Consider the following 9,300-nt stretch of genomic DNA (forward strand, 5'->3'; position numbering starts at 1 on the left):
TTGCAGCTCTACGAGCTAAGCATCGAGGCAGCCAACGGCGACGAAAAAGTCATGGCGAACTGGTTCCCCATGGCTCTCAAGGATGGCGCTCGCTCGTGGCTCCTGAACCTGCCCCCGGGCTCGATCTCCTCTTGGGACAAGATGCGCGACCGCTTTGTCGCCAACTTCTAGGGCACTTGCGACCACCCTTCGGCCGCGGGTGACCTGCGCCGCATCAAGCAGCAGCCAGGAGAGACCCTGCAGAAGTACATCCAATGCTTCAATAGCGTTCGCCTCAAGATCCCCAAGGTGACGGACGAGGACATCATTTCAGCATTTTCTGATGGCGTCCGCGACGTCAAGATGAAGGAGGAGCTCGCCATCCACGAGGAGCTATGCACGGCTTTGGAGCTGTTCAATCTGGTGACCAAGTGCGCAAGAGCTGAGGAGGGGCGCCTTTCCCTCCTCGAGCTCCCGACCACCGACCTGGAGGAGAAGAAAGCCAAGGCCAAGGACGTGAAGCGCAAGGAAGTAGCCGTGCTCGCGGTGGAGCCAGATACGAAGCGCGGTCGGGACCATCCTGAGGCATCCAAGAGTAGCCGACCGTCCTGCGCCTTCCACAACATACACAACCACAACACCAACGATTGTCAAGAGCTCAGGGCCATTCGGGATGGCCGCTTCGGTCGACGCCCCGAGCGCAACGACTGGGGCTACAGCCGAGGAGGAGGACGAGGCGGAGGACGCTGGGACGATCGTGGCCCCCGCCAGGAGTGGTGCGACCGGCCTCGCGAGGACCGCTGGCAGGACCCGCCTCGTGAGGGTGCATGGAGGGACCAGCCTCGCGAGGACCGCCCTCAGGGCAATGATGGTCTTCCTCCGCAGCCGCCACCGCCAAGAAGGAATGACGACCACCATCAGGACGAGGGGGTGGGGGGCTTCCAGGAACCGCGTGCTATCGCCTGCATCTTGGGCGGAGCCCAGGCTCCAGCCTCTGAGCGTATCTTCAAGCAGTTTGCTCACGAGGTGAACGCAGCCCTTCCCAGGCTCGAGGCCACGCGCCCGCTCAGGTGGTCCAAGTGCGCCATCACTTTCAGCTCGGCGGAATAGCTCAAGTGCGCGGCCACCACTGGCGCCCTCCCGATGCTCTGCTCACCCGTCATCAGCAACGTACAAGTCACCAAGACCCTCATCGATGGCGGCGCAGGGCTTAACGTCCTGTCCGTCGAGACGTTCGACAGCCTCCAAGTGCCATACGATCAGCTTTAGCCTACCAAGCCCTTCTCAGGAGTGACCGATGGCTCCACCACCCCGATAGGGCAGGTCCGCCTCCCTGTCACCTTCGGACAGCGCGACAACTACCGCACCGAGCTCATCGACTTTGATGTTGCTCACATCTGTCTGTCATACAATGCCATCCTCGGGTATCCGGCCCTAGCCAAGTTCATGGCGATGACCCACCACGGCTACAACGTCCTCAAGATGCCGGGAAGCGGCGGGATCATCACCGTCCCCTGTGAAGAAAGAGATGCAGTGTGCTCCCTCGAGTGCGCCTTCCAAGCCGCAGCGATCGAAGACCCCGAAAACAATGGAGCGCAGTACCCTCCTGAGATCGTCCCCAAGAAGAAGAAGCAGCTACTCCACGCAGGGCCTCAGGGGAGCGGCATTTTTGGTGGTGCAACATCAGGATCGGCGCCCGCTCCTGGGGCGCCTCCCTCCCTCTCATAGGAAGGCGCGCCCGACGCCCTCCTCGGGCAGGGCTCGGGGGCTCTCTTCTGGAGGGCCTCAGACCTAGCCAACATCATGAGGGAGGCGCTCGGGCACCACATGGAGGCGTGCTTTGCGGCACGTTTCCCTCAGGAGGACACTGGGCGAGGAACGCCCGGCACTCAGGAGTTCATCACCAAGGCCACTCAGGAGCTGCAGGATGCAAGAGCCATGCGCGGTGACCGCCGCCCACCTGGCGCGGCTCCCCATCCAGGCTAGGATGGCGGGCTGCGCATCTGTGTTGACATCCCAGGGCTCAACAAGGCCGCATCTCAGGAGTTCTTCTGGCCTTCGCGCGTGGGACGTTGCGAAGGCCGACCTCAAAGTTATGTTCGCATGCCATTCGGCCCGCCGAGCATGGCAGCCGCCTTCCAGCGCAACCTGCGGAGCATCCTGGCGGCTCAGGAGGCCAGGCATCACGCAGTCCTGGCGGAGATGGAGACGGTCCTCGAGGAGCCGCCCGGACCCCCAGAGCCCCCCGAGGCTCAGGGCCCCGATGGCTCATGAGGAGCAACCCCTGCGCCATGCATCTTCAGTTACCCCAACATCCCTTCGACAACGGAACTAGGTGACATTTTCCGAGTTTATTTAGCTGGGAGCGCCCCTCGGGCTGCATCATTCCCAGGCCGTGTGGGCCTGTCCCTGCGGCATGTACCCTTTTACGTCTTTAGCTTACTCTGTTGGGGGCGCCCCTCGGGCTGCATCATCCCCAGGCCGCTCGGGTCCGACCCAGTGGCGTGTATCATTTTTGCATTTACCTAAGCTAGTTCACCTTCCATGCATGATCTATCTATGGTTATCACCTACTTGATTGTCACCCGCCACGCGAGCCGTGCGCTGATTGTCTTTCTTCAGGATCCTTCGCATAAAAAGGCCAGGTACGGCGTCTGTGCTCGGGCCCGTCCCTGTAGCGTTGATAAATCCAACAGTTGAGCTCTGTCTGGCGGGCCAGTCCCGTTCACGTCACCTCCTGGGGTTGTTGGTACTTGGCCTTCTCATGCGATAACCTCAGGAGATTCATTCGGCGCAGGATTGCCTAACCATCTTGCAGGACCGCCGCCGCTAACAAGAACCAAGACCAGGCGCAACCCACCTTGAGGTTGGGCCTCGTGAGTTCCGCGCTGGCTCACGAGTGCCCAGACACACCTCAACTAGCCCTGCCGTGCAAGCCACGTGTCAGGGCGGGGCTGTACACGCCCCGGGGGCTCTCCGCAGTAGGGAGTCCCCTCCCACGTACCAGTGGAAGCACCATGCTCCGTGCTGGCAGTCGACACTACCGAGGAGCGGTTATGCCCGTGCAAGTGCGGAAGTGCTATGCTCCGCGCTGGTGATAAACAACTAAGGGCGGCCTCATGGCCGTATCAACCTCAGGGAGCCCTTGAGCTCAGTGTCTGGCCTCATCGCAACACCTCCCCTCAGGAGAGTCGTGTGAGGGGGCCGGGCATGGGGGCTGCGCTCGGGTCACGCCCAAGCGTACGCCACCCTGCTAGGTCCCCCGGACCTGGTCGTCGCGCGCCCCTCCCGAGCAGAGGAAAAGGTACGAAGGTCGTTTGAGCGTCAAGGGGGACTCCTGAGCATCGCGACTCAGGATCCTAACTGGCCACATAGCCCCTCACTCCTTGGTCTCGTCCTGGTGATCTGGACGACCCAACGACGGTTGAGGTATGCGCGGGGTCGGGCCCTGCCGACGTAGAACACTAGACCTATTCCTGCATTTCCTTTCCATAAGCTGTTTGCGCGTCAAGGGGGACTCCTGAGCATCGCGACTCAGGAGCCTAACTGGCCACGTAGCCCCTCACCCCTTGGTCTCGTCCTGGTGATCCCGACGAACCCAACGGCGGCTGAGGTATGTGCGGGGTCGGGCTCTACCAACGTAGAACGTAAAGCAAATGGGAAGGAAATCGCAAAATCTCAAGCAAATATTACAAGACATATTGTTCTCCCAATACCAAACGCAAGTTTAAATGCCTCCACGAGGCATGGTGCATTTTGCAGAAACTAAACAGGAAAGGAGTCGCCAGCAAGTCATCTCGTCACCCCCGGACGTTGCCGCCGTTGCCCGCAAGGGATGCTTCTTCTTCGACGGTGTTTCCCTCACCTGCACCACCCGCCGGAGTCACAGGATCAGCAGCACCGCCAGTCGAGGGCGCGGGGTCGAAGGAGCGGAACTTTCTCAGCAAGGCTTCCACCTGACCCTTCACGGCTTCAGCAGTAGCTGCGCAGTGCTCGGTGTCCACGGGCTCCAGCAGCTCGGAAAGGTGGGCGTCGGGATCGCGAAGATGAAGGTGGCTGAAGACGCGCGTCAGCGCAGCCGAGGAAAGAACGCGGGCTTCTGCCTCAGCCAAGGGGCCGATACCGCTCACGACCTCTTCAAGCGCCTCGACCAGATAAGGAAGAAGCCGGACAGGGCCCTCGTTGGCGGTAGCCAGCGGCTCCTCCACGCCCTTCTCATAGAGCGACTGTCGTGCCTTGCGGGACCTCTCCTCGAGGAGCTTGAAGGCCGTGCGGTCCTCGACTAGGATCTTCGCCTTGGCGTCAAGTTCGGCCTTCTCCGCTTCCACCTTCTGCTCCAGCTTCTCCAGCCGGTTGCGCTCCGCGGCCTGCGCCTTCGCCAACTGCTCCAACTCGGCGTCGCGACCCTTGATGGCGTCCTCCCAGGCCTTCATCTTTTCCTCCTCCGCCTTGCGGTCTCGAGCTTCTTCCGCACACTCACTGCGCAGAGTCTTCAGTTCGGCCTCTAGCACCCAGCAGCGATCCTGGGCGGCCTCGACATCTTTCAGCGCCACCCCGCGAGCGGCCGAAGCCAGAGCAGCGGCCTACTTGTCCTTCTTGGAGTTTGCTGCTGCCTGGCTCAACGCCGCCCGAACGGACACGTCTGAGTGGGGGTCCGGCCACCAGGTGGGGGTCGGTGCCCCAGAGATCTTCTCGCGGCAGGGTCATCATGGAAAGAGCGCGCTCCAGGACGTCAGAAGAGGCGGAAGGACCCGGAGATAGCAGTGCGGCAGAAGGGGGAGGAGGCGACGTCGTCACCATGGCCTGGGAGGCTAGAAGCTCATGAGCTGTGTGGACCTCGGCGACCAAGCCGGGCGTCGACACCTCCGGAGCCAGCAGGGCCTCGGGGGCTAACTCCTCCCGAGGATGCTCCCCAAAGCCTCGCGAGGATGATCGGGCTGGAGAAGCACGAGCGCCGTTGCTGCCCTTACCCTTGGAGAGGGGTGCGGCCGCAGGAGGCGACCTGGTCTCGAGCAGCACCACCTCGTCCTCTTTCCTCTTCTTCGCCGCGGGCGTCGGCCTAATTGCGCAACGGAGAAGCGTCAAGGATGAGCAGCGTAAGCAAGAACAAGGCAGGACAAGAACACTTACTGGTCCACTGCGGCGTAGTCCCTCCGCTTCTTAAGCTTGAAGCCTAAGAGCCTCGCAGCCTGAGGCGCAGGTGCGCGGGCTCCAAGAGCAGAAGAAGGGGCAGCAGATGGCCCAGAGGCAGCTCCGGCGGCGTCAGAGCAGAAGCGTCGTCACGGGAGATCAGTGCTGACCTGCCCCTCGTCGGAACCTCAACCGGTGGCTTCCTCTGGGGACTGGCCTCGGACCTCGAAGAGCCCCCAGCCACGGGTGGCTCCCCTTTCTCCGGGGGGACATCGGCCTCGTCATCGTCATCAGGCAAGGTGTGGAGGATGTCGGCCTTGCACAAGGGAGAGGTCTCCCCATCCCTTCGGGGGTCGCCTCCGAGTCGCGCTCCTCGTCCTCCTCCTCTTCCCCCTCCCTGCGGGAATCGCCAGAAGACACGTCCACCGGCGCCGTCGCAGTCGGGACCCCAGGAGGCGCCGGCGGCACTAGCCCGCGCTTGCCGAAGGTGGGCATTGCGGCCACGACCTGTGCCCCGTCCTTGAGAAGGAACAAGGGAACGAAGGCACTCGGCGGATATTCCTGGTCATCCCCGACCAGGAGGCGGAGAGCCACAGCCAGCTCTTCTCCGGACAAGGCCTCCGGACTCAAGCGAAGCTTATCTTCCACACCCCCGAGCGTCCACAAGGGGCGTGAGCGCGCCTGGAGCGGAGCCACACGCAACATCAGGAATTCCCGCAGGAGCATGGCCCCCGTCAACTTCGCCGCCTTCGCGTTGCCCAGCTTCAGGTCGGCGGCCATCTTCTTCAGCACCGGATTTTCCCGGTTGTCAGTAAGCTTCGCACAGATCCACCCCTCGTCGGACTGGGGCATCTCCGTCGGCAGCATCAACCGAGGGAGGACGCACTTGGCATCCATCATGACCCACTTGCTCCTGAAGCCATCGGCCTTCTTTTTGGCCTTCGAGATTGCGTTGGCTTTGCCGGCTGCGACAAAGTTGGCGCACCCTGAGGTGTGGCCATCGTTGATCCGGAGGAAGAAGAAGTGGCACAACAAAGCCACGGACAACATCAACCGACGTACGCCTCGCAGTAGAAGGTGAAGATTGACAGGAGGAGAACAGATTTGGGATGGAGATGAAGGGCCTGTAGCTTGTAATGACTGAGGACGACGTAGAAGAAGTCGGAGAAGGGGGAACCAGCCCCGCAACGACGCTGCCCATGAAGAAGGGGTAGAAGGTGCTCCTCGAAGCCTCCGTCTCGGCGGAGCCGGCCCGGAGCTCGGTCTTCCCCTTCTCGTTGTTCTCCCCCACCGTCAGCAGACGTGTAGCAGCAAGGTTCTTCTCCGAGACATTGGGCGCGTCCAGAGCCGGCTCGTACCAGGTGGGCGATGAAGAAGCCTTGACCTTCCGGGGTGCCATTGGTCGCTGGCTCGGAAGGGAGTTGGAGCAGATCTGGAGATTTCGGAGGCAAGGGGCGAGAAAGGGGATCTGGAGCAAGACGAAAGGAAGCAATGAAGGCAAGCGTTGCCCACGTCAGCCTTTTGTCAGACGGGCAGTTGCCGAGGCAGCGTGCGGAAGCGGAGACATCAACGTCCAATCAATCGCCACGCGTCAAGCGGGGCCGCAGGCTGTTGGGGCCCACGGCGCTCCACACTTGCCCTTTGGCTTCGCCTCGAAGCCAAGTCCGAGCGCGCCTTGGGCCCGGGGGATACTGTCGGCGTCCTGGGAACGGGGGTCCCCAGACTTGCCTGCCTGCGGCCCACGGCGTGGCTCCACCAGCGGCCCTGTATGGCCCATCTTCACCAGCAAACACTCAAGACCCACGTGAGGGCCAAGCCTCGCGAGGCAGACGACACAAGACCTCCTCGGGGCGGCCTTACCAGGCTGGCTCGCGAGGGGCGGAGAGATCAAGGCGAGGGACACCTCGCGAGGTTTCTGTGACGCAAGCTAGCCATGACGACTGGAGCCAGGCGGGCGCCAGCGTGCAGTGTCCTCGTTTCCCCTTTGGTGCTAAAGAGGCAAGCGCAGGCGAGGAGTCCCGACGCATCAGGCAAAGGTTTCCATATCGATGCAACGAAACCAAGACCAGCTGGACGACAGGACGGAGGTCACCATGGAGCCCAAGACGGCGTCACCACCAGAGGCTTTGGCAGGCGAAGACCACCTTTAGTCAGGATAACTTGTACTAGTTGTCTCCCTTCGAATTTGGCCGTTTTTGGATTCCTTGCCGCTCAATATTTGGGGAGAGGACCAGGGCCTCTATAAATAGGACTAGCCACCACCATACGACCGGGATCTCATCTCATCTTGGATCGGAGCCATTCCATCCATAGCCACACACAAGTTCACCAAGCAGAAGAACACCTCCCCTCAAGAGGCTGTTCTTCTCTTGTAACTGTTCGTCCTCAGCCCAAGAGGCAATCCACCACACCACACTGGAGTAGAGTATTACACCGCATCGGTGGCCAGAACCAGTATAAACTCTTGTGTCTCTCGTTCTTTGGGTTCGTCGAGCTATGCCTTGCGATTGTTGCGAGAGCGATCGAGGGAGAGAGAGATCTTCATGTGCACCCCAGTGTTCAAACCTCAAGGGTTTTGCCGGAACCCGAAATCCGACAGCGTGCACCACAGCCTGGTCTAATTAACATGGATGTTTACTTCCCCCACGTCATCAGACGATCAAAGTCTGATCGATGTTAGTGTCCTTTCAACTTTCTCCATGTTGTCATATTACTATTTAAGCAACCAATTGATCACTATTTAAGCAACCAATTGTGATATCATATTCTGACTCCGTTCCTAGGCAGTAACAAATTCTATTTACCAATTTATGCGCACTAGATATTCTTCTGCCATGTTCTGAATAAATAATACCTTTCCACCTTTCAAGCAGGATATGTTGGATGCATAGTGAACGATCTGTATGTTACTAAGCGTACCAAATTTCACTGGAAGGACTTGAAGCATGTCATAAACTTTGTTGATAATGTTGACAGAGATAGCACAACATATGAACGCTGGATTTTGGATGGGATTAATTAGACCTATGGTGCACACACTGGACAAGACCAATTGTGTGCACAAAATGCTGGTAAAAAGTCTTATTTTAATGTTGATGCTCATAAACTATATATATCTTCAAATATATGTTACAATTGTTTTTTGTTCTACATGTCAACAGAAATTGCCCCTGTAGCATTTCCTGAATCGATTTCCCGGTGTGGTCGAATTACACTTGTGCCTGCTAATAACGCCAAAGTGATTGCAAGGTACTGCATTTCCTCCAGAAATGGAACCATTCAAATTAACAAGTTCTCACTTCTCGTGGAAATGCATCCATATTGGAAAATTGGAGACACTATTCTACTCATGCTCTACCAAGGCACATGAGGGCTCTTCCTTTTCATTGACAAGATGCCAAGTCGCCGTGATCAAGCTGCTTCTAGTGGATAGTTGTGGTTGTTGGCCCTCACCCTCTTAAAATGTGCTAGTTGTTACTATATATGTTAAGTATGTAGATATGGACCATATGGTTGTTGGCCCTTAGCCTCTTAAAATGTGATAGTTGTTACTATGTTAAGTATGTAGATATGGACCATATGGTTGTCAAAACTGTGTTACGAAGATCCTCCTTTTGTCGAACAGTGTAACCACTATATATATGTTACTCAAATGCTATTACCCAAGTTCATAAATTTTCATGGAAAGTATTATTATCGTACATAGTTCATTGACTTTAAGCGTGTGCCCGATGTCCAGAAGACAGTTGCATATTAACTGTCCATATTGCAAATTCACACACATGTTAACATAAGGAAACATATGTGTAACATACTAATCATCGCACACGAGTACTCGCAGACGCATCGTGTGCGATACTCCGGCATCGCAAGCAACTAGTTTGCAGTTTTCAAAGTTTTTTGTACACACAGAATCGCACACAAAGTAACTACATTAACCGTCTGTGTTGTAATTTCTTATCGCAAACAGTTCATCCGAGTCGGCTGTTTGCCACGTATCACACACATCTTGTTTACATGACTCGTTTGTGTTCTTTTGGCTTATCGCAAGTAGTTCAGCTATGTGAACTATATGCCGCATATCACACACATCTTGTTAAGTTGAACCGTTTCTGTTGTGTTCCCTAATCGAAAACAGTTCGTCCGAGTTAACCGTATGCTGTATATCGCACACACATTGATATGGCTGCC

This window comes from Triticum aestivum, chromosome 4D (genome assembly GCF_018294505.1).
Source record: "Triticum aestivum cultivar Chinese Spring chromosome 4D, IWGSC CS RefSeq v2.1, whole genome shotgun sequence".
NCBI classification, from domain to species: Eukaryota; Viridiplantae; Streptophyta; class Magnoliopsida; order Poales; family Poaceae; genus Triticum; species Triticum aestivum.